The 17627-nt window shown below is 42.6% G+C and overlaps 1 long non-coding RNA gene across 1 annotated transcript in view; it reads right to left on the bottom strand.

Moving 5' to 3' along the window:
• The window catches only part of LOC121827590 (uncharacterized), a 36283-nt gene extending 19605 nt beyond the window's left edge, over window positions 1–16678 (bottom strand). Inside the window, exon 1 of the long non-coding RNA XR_006069897.2 lies at window positions 16536–16678. This is a non-coding gene — a long non-coding RNA (uncharacterized LOC121827590). The remainder of the gene's footprint in view (window positions 1–16535) is intronic.
• Window positions 16679–17627: the final 949 nt, after the last annotated feature.

Below are 17627 nucleotides of genomic sequence, written 5' to 3' on the forward strand. Positions count from 1 at the left end.
AGGCTTCCACTGGACAATGTGGCCCAGATTAAAGGCAGATCTTCCCACCTCAGAAGATCTGGATTAAAGGTGAGTTTTCCAACTTCAAATGATTTAATTAAGAAAAAACCCTCACGGGTGTACTCAGCCACTGAGTTTTCAGTTAATTCCAGATATACTCAAGTTGACACCAAGAATAGCCATCTCACTAATTAAAAACAATAATGTGTACATGTATATATAAACAAATGTACATGTATATGTAGTATAACAGGTAGAAAGGAAAACAAGAGAGCTTAAGATTGAGTGATGAGGAAGGACTGAATGCAGGTAAAGGGCATATGAGTCATGAAAGGATAGAAAGCTAATTGTTTTTCTACTGTTAGACAACATCATGGAATTTTCAGTTTGCTGTGTGTGTGTGGGGGAGCTGGATAAGTGCTTCACTGAGATGTATAGAGTTTGGGTCTGGACAAGCACTTGTTTGAGGGACTATGGTAATCTAGCTGTGTGATTTTTTTGTTTGCAAGTTCTTCACAAAAGGTGATTTTCATAAATAAAATAAATAAATAAGAATAAAATCATGTAAGTATATATTAATAAAATAAAAATAACTAAACATTCCAATGATATATAGGAACAAAGGGTTACCTATAAGGCTGATCCTTGCAACAGTGTTTACAATGAGGTTGAAAACAAATATTTGCTTCATCCATACAATAGAATATATGATCCACTTAAAAGTGTACTATAGCTTCATTACATGAAAAGGCGATTTACAAAGGGTGTATGTGTGTGTGTGTGTGTGTGTGTGTGTGTGTGTGTGTGTGTGTGTTTGCTTTGCAAGCTACATTATGCCATATAATACTTCCAAAAACTCTATGAAGAATGTCACTGTCACCATTCTGCCGATGATAAAACTGAGAAATAATCAGAAGCAAAGTAATGGAATTTCTATCCCAAGTCACATGACCTTTCATTTCACCTTAATTAATGCCTAAAGGACAGAGCAGGAATTTGTAATAATGTGCAGGAATATGTAATAATGTACTTAAAAGAAGTGGTATTTCTATAAGCAAGTAGATAAAATCTTTGAATTATAACTATAGTAGTATAAACTCCATTTTTCCACTTAGTCTCTAGTTCAATTTTAACAAATTCTAATGTACACATTCTATTGCTTATGTATTGAGCATATTCAAAAATCTATCTCATGTGTTACAAAAGTAGTAGGTAATGTCCGTGGTTCACATCTTAATGGGCAGAACTCATTCATGAGTCAGTGGTTAAGGAAGGGCAATTTTCTCTATCAGTAATAACTGTGAATGACTTACATAAATGCCCTAACCTAAGACTCTTTCTACATTAAGTTAGGGTTGCATTTTCTCCCTCTGTCAATTCCATTTTATTTTCAACAAAAAGCCACACAGGAACACTGACTGCTAAATGTCCCATTAGCATTCAGTGACCTTCTCCACAGCAGTGCTGTGACTGTGAACCTGCTGTGGCCAATTGAGACACACAAAAGAAATGGAAAAAAGCCACTAAACGTTCTGGAGTGGCCCCAAATGCCAAGGAACAGTTCTAAGCACATGAGGAAAGGCCAGGAAAAAAGTGAGGAGACGCTACTGGCCTGTTAGAAACAAGGACACAAGCCCTGAAGACCTGGGGGGGGGGGGCCACAAAAGCTTACAGGGATATGGAGACACAAGGATATGGAGGTGCAGGGACACAGGGACACTCTGGAAATCTAGTGACATCAGTACTTGTGCATAAATCTCCCCTCCCTAGAACAGGCTAGAATAAAGGAAGAGGGAGAAGCAAGCAAGGTTATTGAACAACAAGGATGCCCATACAATCCAAGGAGACAATCCTGCCTTAGCTACTATACTACCATGCTGTATGGAGGGCTATCCTGGAGAAAACTTGGGGAGAAACATTTCATTTGGAAAGACAGATCTGGAGATGAGTAGACCAGGGGAGAATGAGAACTATCCACTTGGAACCATTCTTCTTTTTTCTCTATATAGAAGCAGCGTTCAATATCCAGAATACACAAGGAACTCAGAAACTTAATAGCAATCATTGAACAACGTGATTAAAAATAAGCATCTGTGAAAGACTAGATTTCTGTCTCCCATCAGCTGGGCGTGGCTGTGACACATCCCCAGCCACATAGGTGTGAGAAGAAATGTCCTGATGCTTCTTCCGCTTCTCCTGCCTCCCATCTGGGACATGTACATGGTGTGGAAGTGTGACAGACATCACCAAAGAGACAAAGAGGGAGGCAGACAGAGCCTGAGCTTGATGGCATGGTTGAGTTACTCTCCCAGTCCTCAAATGGCCACATTTGGACTCCTTGCCACCTCTGTAAGCTACAGTAAAGGCATTTTCAGATGTCTTCAATTTAAACATAATTCTAATCCTGTAAAGTAGTTCCAAGGAGCCAAAAAACGAATCAACAAAGTGTTAACCCTAGGAGGTCAGTCTCCCCAAAAGAGCCGGGAGAATATTCATGGGATGAAAAGTTAGGGAGGATCAGTGAGATAATAGGGTGTGATATAAAAAGAATAGGTTTGTGTATGAGATAAAAATCAAGGTGGGGACCTAGAGAGATGGCTCAGCAGGTCACAGTATTTGCTGCTCTTGCAGAGGACCAAGGTTCAATTCCCATCATCTGCATGCCAGCTCACAACCACCCGCCTAAATGAATGCAGACCTGCACACATACACATAATAAAAACAAATCTTTTTTTTTTTTTAATTGAAACAGGATTCACTTCTACGTGTTTACAGGCTTCCACTGAAATCAGATGTGCTGAAATCAGAAGGAGAATGTCTTGGAACAGCATTGATGAGCCATTCAGCACAGAGGATCCTGGAGAACTCTGCAGGAACTGGTGTAGAGGAGCAGGGCTGGATGGGCTGGGAGAAAAAGAGGGCCTGTCCTCACTCAGGCTGTATCTGTAACTGTGGGTGGTGCTGTACACAAAATGTCATGACCTGATCCTCAGTGTCATAGTATTTGGAAAAGAGATATTTAAAAAGATGGTTAGGTCCTGAGGGTTGAACCCTCATGAGTCCAAGCTCCAAGTGGTCTCTCCTCCTTCTCTCTTCCTTCCTTCCTTCCTTCCCTCCCTCCCTTCCATCCTTCATCCTTTTCCCATCACTCTTCCTTCCCACTGACATTCCCTCCCTCACCAAACCTATTGGAAGCAATTACTTCACCAGACTCCTTGTACCCACTGGACAAGAGGTTCTGCTTGACTTTGACTGAATCAAGTTTCCACCCAGGAAGTTATCTCACACTCACCATGATGGGGGTGCAGAAGATGGGGGGGGCTGCACAGCATCATTATCCACAGGCTCTACAGGACAGGCTGGTGGCTCTTCCCAAAGGAACCCCAAGAATTGATTGTAGGGAAAACTAACAACCACTCTCCAGCAGAGTACAGGGAAAGACAAGTCAACCTAAACACAGACATTTCCCCCACTATACGCATTTTTAGCTGAAAGTGGATCTAGAGCCAGGTGAGAATACAGAAGTAAGAGAGAAAGAAAGTGGGACTGTGGTTTACAAGGAGTTATCAGACTGTAAGGGTCAAGAGTTGGTGCTTCCGGTGTGATGCTATAGTCCTGAATGCAGTGGCGTAGTCACTAGTTTAACATGGCAAGGAACTGTGAGGATAGTTGCTATGGCTTGAGTCTGAACTGACCTTCACAGACTCCAGCGTTTGAACTCCTGGTCCCCAGCTGGTGGGACTGTTTTATTTGGGAGGTCATGAAACCTTTAGAATGTAGAATTTAACTGGAAGAAATGGGTCACCTCACATGGGGTGTGTCTTAGTCTTAACTTCCTGTCCTGCTCTCTGTTTCCTGATCTGGCCACCAAGTGAGAAGCTTCACTACACTCTCCCACCACCAAGAACAGAGCTGTTCGCACCCCTGTGCCTTGCTTGCCTCGATGGATGGGAATTCTCAGAAGCCATGAGCCAAAATAAATTTTTCCTCCTTAAGTCGTTTCTGTCAGGTATTTTGTCACAGCATTAAAAAAAAAAAAAAAAGCAACTAATGCAATAGTCTTGTGATAGTATCATGAGAGCATAGCATTCACTCAGGCAACACACAGAGTCTGAGTAAGACTACTGAACCAAGTACCAACACAGTTCATGGATATGATCACAAGACCAGTAGTCATGGATGAGCTAGGCTTGGAGATAATTCAGCTGAAAAGATAAGCTTTACAAAAGGGGAGTTTCCCCATGGGGTTGGAAGACAATCAGGTTATAAATATGATAATGTCAGGAAGGGTACTGACTTGCTGATACCTGAGAACTGAATGAATGGGCAGCCAAGGCCATTTGGGGAGAGGTGAGGGAAGACTATGACGCAGAGATGCTGGAAGACCATCGGGGAAGAGGTGGGTCTTCCAGTGCCAGCAACAAGTCAATAAAGGCAAGAAGTGGGAGACTCATTTGAAAGAGAAATTGAAGATGACCAAGTTTGTTTATTCTGAAATGACTGTTCCAAAGAGCACAGAAGAAATGTTTGGAAATGGGAGAATAGGGTGTATTTGGTTGTAAGAAAAGGACCACAGAAACATCAGAATGTGTGCAAGTTTGGGAGTGGTTACGGGATAAGAGCAGCTTGGATTCTCTTCTTTTTTCTTGTGTTAACTGAAGACCATTCTCTGCCCTGACCACTGCTGGAAGAGACTGCCCTGCCCACTGTGGCTGCCAGATGGGGACACCTACAATGGAGATGTAAAAGAGGGTGCTTGTCTTACAAAGAACCACCCTCTCTCCCAGCACAGAACTTGAGTACTACCTTCCTTACACTCGTTGACTCACCTGTCAATCCCACAACTTTTCTAGTCTTTCTTATGATCCAGAACATACTTTATGGCCCATCCTTGGACTAGAGCATAGGAACAAGAGGAAAGAGAAAGACACGGTCTATAAACTGGAAACAAGTGAAATGAACAGTACCAGTTGCTTCACCATTTGCTATCAGGTGGTGGTGGTTGTTGTTGTTGTTGTTGTTGTTGTTGTTGTTGTTGTTGTTGTTGTTGTTGAGACAGGGTTTCTCTGTGTAGCCCTGGCTGTCCTGGATCTCACTCTGTAGATCAGGATGGTCTTGAACTCACAGAGATCCGCCTGCCTCTGCCTCCTGAGTGCTGGGATTACAGGTGTGTCCCACCACTGACTGGCTTATCTTTTAAACTCATTAAATATGTGAGTGACACTTGGTGGGGAAGTAGCTCTCTCTAGGAAGGGGAAATAGAATAGATAGAGATGGACAAGGGAAGGATCAAATGGGAAGAAAAGGGGGGGGGACAGGAGGCAATACAGGGAGAGACAGCTAAACTAAGGGCCATTTGAGGGTCATAGAGAAACCTAATACAGTAGACACTTCTCAGAATATGTACATAAATGAAACCAATCTAAATGGAATCACAAAATAATGAAGGAGACAAAGCCCCAGCTAGACATCTGTCAACACCAATGAAACATTCATTCCCAGGAATGGGCTACATCTAACCAAGTTGTTGGCCAAAAGGACTTCATGGGAACCCCAAAACTACCCAGGCTATTGCCAAGGCTATTGGTTGCTCTCCACGAATTGATGGTAAGGTCCTATTATTAAAAATAACACCTGTCTTACTCACTGAACACAGAGAAGTTGAGCTGGTGCCTACCTAGAGCCTTCTTCCCTCCTGACTAGTGTTCCTGGTCCTAGAAGGTACTCTACACACTACTGGAGGAGAATGGTAAACACAACCCAGCTACAAACTCCTCAATCTGCAACTGAGACCTACATGCAAGACGTACATACATACACTAGTACATCAATGGCACCAAAGTTGTAGTGGTAGCCAGCCACTGTCTGGTGGGAATTAAGGCCACTCCATGAGATGGAACCCATGCCCAATATTACCTGGGTGGCTAAGAATCTGAGACTAGATAGGCCACAGACCCAGGGGAAAACTACATACTGCTGCTCTACTAAAGGAACAGAGCAATAAAATGACTTCTAATGACATTCTGCTATACTCACAGATCAGTGTCTTGTTTGGCCATCATCAGAGAAGCATCCTTCTGTAGCAGATGGGAACAAATATAGAGATTCACAACTGGACAATGTGCAGAGAGTGAGAGACTTTAGAACACTGTTCTAAAAGGGATGTCTCCATTAAATTCCTGTCCTCAAGGCCCAGGGAGCCCTGTGGAGGAGAAGGTAGAAAAAAAGTGTCAGAGCCAGAGAGGGTGGAGGACACCAAGGAAACAAGGCCCTCTGAATCAGCAGGACTGATGCTCCTATGAACTCACAGAGACTGAGGCAGTACACGCAGGGCCTGCACGGGTCTGTGCATGATGAGGTCCTGGAGCTGAACAAAGTGGAAACATGTCCCCATCCCTAACCCAGAAGCCATCTCCAATGGTAACTGTTCACAAAGGAAAAGTTACTTTTCTCCAACCATGACACAGTGGGTATACCAGCCACACTTATGAGCAAGCCCCATGCCTAGCAGTAAACAGCCAACACAAAATGACCTCTCTGGTATTTTTTGGAGAATTTTTGTCTCCTTGTGCTTTGTCTGTTTTTTTTTTTTTTGTTGTTGTTGTTTTTGTTTTTGTTTTTTAACTTACAGATCTTTTGCTTATATGTTATGGTTTCCAATTTTGTCTTTATGGGTCTTCTGTATGTGCAAATGTGTGTGTCTCAGTCTCTGTATGTATTTCTTGTGCTTTTTATTTTGCCCGATTTTGTTGTTTTTGTTTTGCCCTATTCTGGTTTGTTTTTATTTTATCTTATTTTATTATTTATTATTTTTTAGATGCCTGTTTGTTTTCTTTTAAGACAGAGAAAGAAGGAATGTAGATTTTGGCCGGTGGGAAAGTGGGGGAGAATCTGGGAGGAGCTGAGGAAGGGGGGGTGGTAATCAGAATACGACTTCTGAAAGAAAATTGATTTTCAATTTTAAAAAAATGTAAGTGCATTTTCTTGCAGCTCAAAAGTTAAAGAACATGCCACTGAGATCTGGGCAGGCACTATGTAGAGCAGAGTGCACTGTGGAAGGGCAAGCCAGAATGCGTGGGACAGAAAGGGGCCTGCGTTTTGGAGGGTCGGCAGGGTCGCCAAGAATGAAAGGCCTGGTTGGAGTCAGAAGCCAGCTTTCAGCGTGCTTCTGGGCAGGCTGACAGTAAACTGCCTGCTGAGGTCAGCACATTCGTCTCCTTTGCCCTCGTCCAGATGTTACCTGCAGTAAACGTTTATTAGCCCAGGACAGAGCAGGCCCATGAGAGCCAACAGAGGCGACACAGAGCTCCGTTGTTCTCCTGTCCTGATCCGGAGGTCATTATTTGGTCTTAGAACAGGGAGCTGTGCTCTCAGCCTTGGCGGTTTTCCTCACTCCTGCCAATCATGTTTTTCATCTTGCAAAAGGAAGCCTTTTGAGAGGCTGTGTTGATCTCTTCTTCGCTCCCATAGTGATAAAGCAAACAATCTCCAGGATCTGGCCAGAACTTCCCCAAACAGCCCCAGTTCTCACAATCCTGAGACTTCGCTGTGCCAGAGGTTTCCTGTTGGAGAATGAATTCATTTTTCATTCATAGAGTTCATTCAGAGTTGAGATGTCTGACAACTTACCTTGTTTTGCTGCGGGGACTCACATACCACACTGTAGAACCACAGTGTAGAACATTCTAGTGAAAGAACGCAATTTCAAAGCAGATCATGTTTTGTACTAGTACATGCAGTCTTAATGTGGCAATCGAAAGAGTCGTAAACACCACACACTTATCATCAAAAGTAAAATAAATAATATCTGCCACAAGCTGTTATGTTGTCAAGGAGGTGGGACATTCTGAACCCTCCCACATGACCGGTAGCAACATAAAGAGATATTGCCCCTTTTGAAGACAGTTAGGTCATATTTCAACATAGAATTCAAATCATAGGGGTACTGCATGGCTCAGCAATTCCACTTTCAGCATAGTCAAGAGAAGCTTGAACACATTTTCAATGCCCATAGTGATATGGGAATAAAAACAGAAGCCTTGTGATCATCATATTTTTGCTGCTGTGACAAAATACCCAAGAAAGTCAGTTTAAAGGGAGGAAATACAGCTTCAATCCGTGGTCCACTGGGTCTCCTGAGACAATGATGAACATCATGGTGGTGAGAGCCTGTGAAGGAGGCTGATCACTTCACGGAGGTTAGCAAGCAAAGGGAGAAACCAAGAGGGTGCGGACAAAATAGACTTGCCCTCAAAGACACAGCCCTGCCTCTTCCAATTCACCCCCAACTCCAAAAACTTCAACCATGTCCCAAAAAAACGCCATCAAATAATAGATCACCAGATTCATTCATTGATTAGGTCAGAGCCCTTGAGATCTGAGCACCTCCCAGTGGTTGAGACCCACCCAACGCATGAGCCTTCTGTAAGATACTTGATATTCAAGCCATCAGCAGGTTAAATGGATATAAAATGAAAAATACCTATATAATGGAGTGCCATCTGGCAGCAAACAGTAATTGAGTATTGAGACCTGATACAACATACATAGAAAATCTCAGTAAAAGAGATGAGGGACAAAGTACCACTTTCTGGGTGTTGTTATATATCACAAATGAATCACATATAATATATATATATGTAACATGAATCTTAAAAGGTCTTATTAATAAAAACAAACCTGGAGTCAGGTATTAAGGTGAACGCTGAAAGATCAGAGAAACAGAACCAGCCACCGCTAACCTCACCTCACCCATTCCTCAGCTGATCCTGTTTCCTCAGACTGGAAGCCTCTGTGTCCTCATCTGAATGGATCTCAGCTGAACTGCTGCTCAAAAACCTAAAAGCTTAACAGACTCTAGTTCCTGGTTTTCGTGCCTTGTATACCTTTCTGCTTCCTGCTATCACTTCCTGGGATTAAAGGTGTGTGTCACCATGCCTGGCTGTTTCCAGTGTGGCTTTGAACTCACAGAGATCCAGATGGATCTCTGCCTCCAGAATGCTAGGATTAAAGGTGTGTGTGCCACCATTTTCTGGCCTCTATGTCTACCAAGCAGCTGTTCTGTTCTCTGACCCCAGATAACTTTATTAAGGTGCACAATATATTGGGGAACACAATATCACCACATTTCCCCTTTTTTGTCTAAAATTTTAAAAAGCTTATAACTAATACAAGAAAAACTATATCCAATAAGTATATACAATATATAAATCAAGAATTACATTATCAATGTCTAGTCCATTAACATTTGACAGATTCAGACAAAGGACGAGCATAAAATAGGTACCCAATGTTTGTCACATGAATAAATGAAGTAAATTAATGGACTTAACTTTGCAACAGTTATAAACTATCCCTTTATACATCAATAAAATATCAGTATTTCTACTATAGTTGTAAATCAGTTATAAACGAAGCATTAAAAATTATTTTTGGCTAACCAGTATAAATACTTCTAAAATATAACAAAATAGCTCTGAGATTATTTTAGTGCTCATCTATCTCAGCCACTAAGAAGTAATATTCTGTATAAGATATGTCTACTCCAGAGCCAGCAAGATAGCTCAGTAGGTAAGATCCTTGCCTCTAAGACTGATGAGTTCAACTCCTAGAGCCTACACGGTGGAAAGAAAGAACAGGCTCTCACAACTTGTCCTCTAATCTCTGCATATAAGCACCCACATGTATGCACATGTACACACAATTAATTAATTAAAAGAGTTTTTAAAGATACACCGTTCTGGGCTGGGAAGAGGACTCAACTGGTAAAGCAAGCTGTGCAGGCATGAGGACCTGAGTTCCTGTCTGTGGCACCCTTGTAAAAGCCGGACACAGCAGCACACATCTGTAACTCCAGGGCCATCAGTGGGCGGAGAAAACAAATCCTAGGGGCTTGCTGGCCAGCCAGTCTAGCCAACATAGTGATCTCCAAGTTCAGTGAGAGGCTGACCAAAGAGTGATTAAGAAAGATACCGGAAGTCAACTCTGGCCTTCACTCTCATGTGCACATATATGATTGGCAGCCACACATGCACACACAAGAACACATATACACCTATAACACACACACACACACACACACACACACACACACACACACACACACACACGGCCATTCTGGTTATGTAGACGATCAGAACCACCAACTTCTATTTACAAAACTCTTTAAGTCACGTTAGATCTATGTGCCTCTCATTTTTCTAAGTTAATTTCCCTCAGTTGGTATCAGGATCAGGGTTGGGTTCAAAGACTGGCTGTAAAATTCTAAATCTAGACTCATGCCACCTTTTTGTTTTTATGGCCAACCTTGGGTATGCATCTTGGTCTCAAATAAGACCCTGTTCCCCAGAATTCAGCCTTTGACCTTATATACAACTGCCATGAAAAAGACCCGCTGCAGCCCGAAGAAGCCTCCAAGCAGTGGGAATCAAGCCTGACCTTGGGAAGTACCTCAGTGCCGACTCTAACCTATCAGAGGGCATGGAGGCAGCAGATGGTACGGTACCTTCAGTACAGGGACTAGAGAAATAGGAAGCAGAACTACAGTATCTCAGAAAACTATAAATCTCAACCCATCATAGAAACCCAGCTTTATCTTATATTTTGAATATTTATTAATTTAATTTTTAGATAAAATTTCATTATGTAGTATAACCTGGCCTGAAACTTATTATGTTGCCCAGACTGGCCTGGAGCTTATGACCTTCCTGCCTCAGCCTCAGAAATCCCAAGTTTAGAATATAATGAGAAGTCTGTCAATTCAAGGAGAAGCCATCTATCCCACTGGTTCCATGAGTGTCAACGTGCAAGCAATTAGAAAGGGAAGTTCAATAGAAGGCTCTCTATCCCTACTACTGCTGACTACCAGCCTGTGTGATACAGGCCATTGGATCCTCTCGTGAACTACCTAGAAAGGTGTTTGGCACACAGCCAACTCACGTGTAGGAATCACTTGAAGCTTCAAAGAAACAGTGATGATGTGACTCTCAAGCTTAGGGATTCTGAGTGCCATCTGGTGGGACCCAATGGCTTTATGATTTCTATTTTCATGGGGAGGAAGGGTTCAAAAGCACTGTTGTGATAGAGGGGAGCAGAGAAGCCACAGAGAGAGTGTAGATCAGGACGGGGGACTCAGGTAACAGCAATGTCTTCTCCAGAGTAGACACTGAGCATACGTGGATCATGTTACAGGGCAAACTGAAGGAAACCAAAATTACACAAGAACTGTGAGCATCTGCAGAGGCAAGGATTATCTGCTCTGTGTAAATTCTCACAAAATCTATGAGACAAACAGGACTCATTTCCCTGAAGACATGGAGAAACACAAGAAAGGGGAATACCAGGCTGGATAAGAACCAGGACCATTCGACTTTTAAGAATGATGGCAACATAATTACCAAGAGCTAGAACTGCTACCAGGATCCTACTTGATGCTTTACTAGTGGCAAGGATGTGTGGATAGCCTGACTTGGAGCATCAGCTCTTGTTCCTGTCTATGTCATCACTATCCAGCTGGTAGTTTTCATGTGTCCTGCCTGGTCCGCAGCCACTCAGACCCAAGTAAACACACAGAGGTTTATATTAATTAAAACTGCTCAGCCATTAGCTCAGGCTCACTACTGACTAGCTCTTGCACTTATACACAGCCTATTTCTGTTAATCTATATGTCATCACGTTTTCTGTGGCTTTACCTGTATGCCATTACATGCTGCTCCCTGGACGGTAAGCTGGCATCTCCTGACTCAGCCTTCCTCTTCCCAGAATTCTCCTTGTCTGCTTATCCCACCTATACTTCCTGCCCGGCTATTGACCAATCAGCATTTTATTAAACCAGTGTACAAAAGCATTATCCTACAGCAATTCCATGTACTGGACTGTGCAGACTGAACTAACACGTCCTATGTTTATTTGAGAAAAACAAGGGGAAATTACTGCAGTGGGGCTTCGTTCTGTCTGTGTCAGTGTGTCATGTTACCCTCGGGGCAGCACCTGGGAAGGTCCTACTGAGTCTTGCTGTGGCCTAGAATGTTCTAGACTTTGAACCTTGAAACCATCAACTCCTTGATTTTTCTTATTTTAAAATATTTTGGAAATTTTACTTTCACAGAATTTCAGTGGCCAGATTAAAATACTGACTTGATCTGGGATGGCTGGAAAAACTCATCCTGAGCCAAGAGACAGTGTAACCTCTTTGTCAATGACTCCTAAAAGGAGGCTTGGGGCTGTTGAGGAGACACGAGTCTTTTGTTCCAGTGTTTTGCTGTCAAAAAGGTTTGAAAAGGGGATGAGATTCTGAGTCCAGTCATTTTATTTTTAAATGCTTTGGGTTCAGAGAAGGAGACGGATCAAACTGGAACTTTGCAAAGAAAAAAAAAAATCTTTTGGTTCTGAAAGAAAGTCGAGTAAGAAAAGACAATTGCTGCCTTGTGCTAAAACCTACTGCACAGGAAATGTACTGGGGTAATTGCTCACAGACCCCTGCTCCTGCCCACCTTCAAAGGAGAGACAGAAAACTGAAAGTTGCAGGAATTATGTAGCATAATGTGCTGGCTGCCTCCCTCCATCATCGGATGACAGCTTTTACATTGCTTACTCTCTGTAATAAAGACACTGAACTCTACTCTATATCTGCTAAGTTTTCTCCAATATGCTTTTGGTATTTTCCAGGTTTAGTTATGACATTTTTATATTTCAAAAAGTTCTGTGTGGTATTGGAGACTAAAGCCAACACCCTGTGCGTGCTCTCTACATCTCTAACTCTTTGTAAACAGCTTTTGAATGTTTGTAGAATTTTCCTAGTTCAAATATATTCCTTTGAGATATCTTTGACATATCTTCACTATATTTCATATATGGTTAATTTATAATAAGTAATTTTTTTTTAATTTTTTTTCGAGACAGGGTTTCTCTGTGTAGTTTTGGTGCCTGTCCTGGGTCTCAATCTGTAGACCAGGCTGGCCTCAAACTCATAGAGATCCACCTGGCTCTGCCTCCCAAGTGCTGGGATTAAAGGCATGTGCCACCATTGCCTGGCATAATAAGTAAATTATGCTATTATTACTAACACTCATTTTACTCTTGGTAAACATAAATGTTTTTAACTACCATTTAAGTACACCAATTTAAATGCTATACTTTAAATGTCTGTATTAGAGGGTCTGGTGTGATAGCTCAGCCATATAGTGCCTGCTGCACAAGGGGAGAACTTGGAATTGGATTTCCAGCTCTCTTGTAAATTCTGTCTCAGAAACTTAGGTGATCCAGGCCCCATCTCCTTATCCAGAGGAGACCTCTCACATGGGCCCTTCCTCTCAAGAACCAATGAAATTTGTGAAGTAAATATCCTTAAGTCCAATAATGGCCAAGAGGGAGCCATTTGTAGAAATGTGGATGCAATCTGTACATATGAGCTGAGATACCCAAACACATTTTGTATGGGGAAGAATGAGAATGAGAAAAGAAGTCACAAAAGGAAGTGAGGACTGGCGGCACTGTGTGAACATCTGAAAGAGCTATATGAAGGGTATACTAGTCAAGGCAAGCAGACTAAAGATATTTTATTTGTAATGTGTTGATTTGAAGCATAACTTGAGAGCATTTGAACAGCAGAGGAAGTGGCCATTCGTTTGTATCCTTGGACTGAGCTCCACCAATTTAGAAGTGGACTTGACCTACAGAGAATTGTAAAGCAAAGTAACAGAGAAAGTACTTGGTAGCATCTGAGAGAAAGAGAAAGAAAGCAGTGTGAAATATTGGTCAGGCAAGACATGAAAACCCAAAGGGTCCTCTGCTCACATTAGGTATGTCCAGAACTTAGCTCATGGCATATTGGTAAGAAAAATAAAATCTAGAGTGCATAGCAAGTCCAAGGTCTGGAACTCTTAGAGAAGAAAACAAGCTTGAGGAGAATCCTAGACTGAAGTCTCAGTGGCATCTAGGCGTATTCACCAAACAGGAAGGAGTAGGAGAGAAGCCAATCCCCCACCAAGAGTCAGAGATCCTTTTCTGACTCTGAAAGTGCCGTTCACGATACTTACCACATGAGCAGTGTCCTCACGTTTACACAATGTCACAGCCCCACAAGGAGTTAAGAATGATGTTTCTATGTTTCCACAAATAAAGGACGAGCCCTACAAGTGACAGAAATGTCAGCTTCTCACCTCATGCTTGCTGAATACTAATAGCCTGTTACTACAAGTCCCCAACCATGGTAAGAATGGCCAGCTAGATGCATGGAGTTAAAACAATGTCATGCCAACCAGATCTACTTGCCACAAGACCATCAGTAAATCCTCAAAGGACTTCACAATAATAGAAGGACCAACTGGGAAAAAGATAATTTGACATTCTGTCTAGTCTGTTCCATTCCCAGGGAAATGAAGCAGGATCTATCCTCTCTAAGTAATGTTCAAATCAAGAACATGTAAGTCTGCAGAGAACGCTTTACATACAAGAAACCCTCAAGTCAGAATGTGCATGGTAAGCAAACAAACAAGAACAACAAAAAAACCCTTGAAACTATTTCTCAGAAATCCCTAGGTGTTGTGGAATGGCTGTCAGAGTAATTGAAGGATAGATTTTGGGATCAGACAAACAGGTTTCTGGCTGGTAAGTCACAAAGAATAAAGCTACGGTAAGCAAAAACAATGGTAGTGGTGGGAGTGGTGGTGATGGCGATGATAGCGGTAGTGGTGATGTGATGTTGATGGTGGTGGTGGCGGTGGCGGTGGCGGTGGCGGTGGTGGTGGTGATGATGATGATATAGTGGTGATGGTGATGTGATGTTGATGGTGGTGATGGTAATGGTGATGGTGGTGGTGGTGACGATGATGATAATAGTGTTAGTAGTGATGGTGTGATGTTGATGGTAGTGATGGTAATGGTGATGATGGTGGTGGCAGCATTGGTGATATAATGTTTATAGAGGGACTCTCAGAATTAAAAGGAGAGACTGGCCAATCATATTTCAAAATATAAAGTTTATAGTTCACCAGAGGATCTCATTATAAAAACATCTTCAGGAAATCAAAGGAATGAATGAGTTTCATTGATCTTCTGAATTTCCAAATTCAGGAAAGGAGCTTTTGATCAATGAGTCTCATCAGGACCAGTCATATGTTTAGTCCTGCTCTGCAAAACCAGGACACATAGACAAACAGTCCTACAAAGCTGCATCAAACACAGGAAGTAGAAAATTCCACCCCGTCAAAAATAAAACAAACAGATTACTGTAAGAGCTGGGATGGATTCAAGGCAACTAAAAACGAGTAAAGGTCTCTGTGATGACTGTCATCTGTGTGCGTTCAGCAGCTCACTTATGCACTTACATTTCCTGATGAAATATGACTGCAGGGGTCAGAGAACTTGGCCTTGTGTACACACTGACATATCACAGTTGGCTCAAATGAAACCCGGCACATGCAGGACACTTAATATTTGTTGAAAGAATGAATCTAAGACTCAGCTCCTACATCTGAGACTGAGGAGTCTTGTAGACATGTGCAAAATGTCTGGCAGAGGACTATAACAACAGATGTTTGAAAACTCAGATTTATAAGGGCTGCTACAGTACAGCTCATTGGTAGAGTGCTTGTCTGGTATATATGATACCCAGGGTTTGATTATACATAAAGATCCCAATTCTAGTTATTGTTTTTATGGAATTAAGTGTTGCTAGAATCATTCATTATAGACAAAGTTGAAATTTTTCCATTATTAAGAAGACATCCAGGTTACTCCATGAATTCCCAATGAAGAATAACAGTTACTGAGTTCAATGAAGACCATTACTTAATTCTGAGACAAGATAAATACTTTGGCCAGTGATACAGTAATAGAAACAGAAATGGAAATGTTAATCTTAAAAGGCTCACATGTCCTTGGGGAGCCTGGCAGCCTGAGAGTGGCACCAATGTATCGTTCACTCCAAACCCCCAAATCTAATAACCTGATTATCTCCGGGCTCTCAATAACAGTCATTCTTTTCATTTCTTTCAGGCTCGGTTGATTTCTTCATGCTTAACCCATAGCACATCTCCCAACGATCTATATCGGTCTCTGCAAGCCCCGTTACAGCCCAACCCCACTTCTCTCATGCTGCCTTTCTGCCTCTCTTGAAAAGACAACAACCATGAATTCTGAGTAAAGAAGAGAAGGAAACGGAGGGAAAACATAAATGGCATTCACCCATGTATCCCTCCTTTCTTCTGATTCCACTGAGATGTTTTTCTCCATGTCCAACAGCAGACTTTCTGCGCATGCTCCAAATCAGACTGGCCCCCTGTGTTGTCTCAGGCCTCTCGTCAGCCATCATCTCTTCTTCATGGAGTCCTCACTGCTCACCTGCCCCTCCTTTACAGTTTCCTCCTTCTCAGACTACAAACGAGTTCACCATTCCCTTTCCAAAAACTATTCACATAGCTTTACTCTCTCTGACGGCCCCTCTGCCCTTGCTGTCCTAACAGACTGCTCTGAGTCTCTCCATCTCCTGTCCCAGCCACCCTTCGGTCCCGTGAAGCTGTCTGGGCCCTCACACCTGTTCTGAAGCTGCTGAGGTCAAGTCTGCAGTAGTCTGCCGGGAGCGGGGTGCAGGCCGGCCCCTCCGATACTGCCACCCCAGTGTCTCTCAGTTATCCGACTGCTGGATTCCAATAGGCTTCTCCAGGTTGTTCCCTTAGAGAGGCGATGTTGAGTACCTGTCAGTCACTGTCCTCGGGGCCAGAAGCGTCATAGTGAGATCTAAATATAATGCAATATCCGGGCTTGAATTCTGAAACCGTGAAAAGACGATCAGTGGGAAATGGGAAAAGTCGGTTCAGTTAATGGTGTCGGACTGATGTAAATGCTTAGTTTTAGCATTACATGTCTCACGGTTGTGTTAAAGTGTAACCGGGGGATCGGAGGGAAGGGCGAATGAGAATTCTCTTCAATGGCTTTGCTGTTTCCCCATAAACATAAAATTATACCAAGACAAGAGTTCCAAAAGTGAATGAAGTGGGTTCTCCGGCATTCCGTTTTTATTACGGCCACAGTTCCAGGACAAATGAGGAAGGTGACATAAGCGGGCTTTCCTCAGCCCTTCACCCCATCACGAGTCGTCATGTTTGGAGTGCCTGTGCCAGGTTCCGTGAGGAGCACCTCTGGAGAGTGGGATGGAAGCTTCTCCAAACCAGGGGCTTTACAAATTCCCAGACAAAGCGTTTTGAAGCTACGGGAGGGGTCTAGTTGATAGAAGCCAGCTCTAGCTAAATCATTTCACTTTCTAAGAAACTGACTATAAATAAATTACCTGCGTTCTTCGTTCTCCGCACGGCAAACAGTCCAGGGTTTGAGAGGACAGCAGGCTAAACAGAGGCGATTATTTTCAGGTTTCTCACTGTCTGGCTGCCAGGGTTCCTGGAAATGGCACTCTTGATGAGGCTTTTGCTTTGTTTTCTGGGTTTCTTTTTTTTCTGAAAATGACTTTGATGTGGCTGAAAATTTATTCTCTCCTGAGTGCAGGCAGAGCACCAATTAACCCACACAGAGTGTCCTCACTGGCCCCCCTGCTGGGAGTTTATTGCATTTATCATGTGGTTCATACGCCCATTATCCCACCTCTCCTATGCTTGCCTCCTGTGGACTCAAA

The sequence above is a fragment of the Peromyscus maniculatus genome, chromosome 2 (genome assembly GCF_049852395.1).
Source record: "Peromyscus maniculatus bairdii isolate BWxNUB_F1_BW_parent chromosome 2, HU_Pman_BW_mat_3.1, whole genome shotgun sequence".
Classification (NCBI taxonomy): domain Eukaryota; kingdom Metazoa; phylum Chordata; class Mammalia; order Rodentia; family Cricetidae; genus Peromyscus; species Peromyscus maniculatus.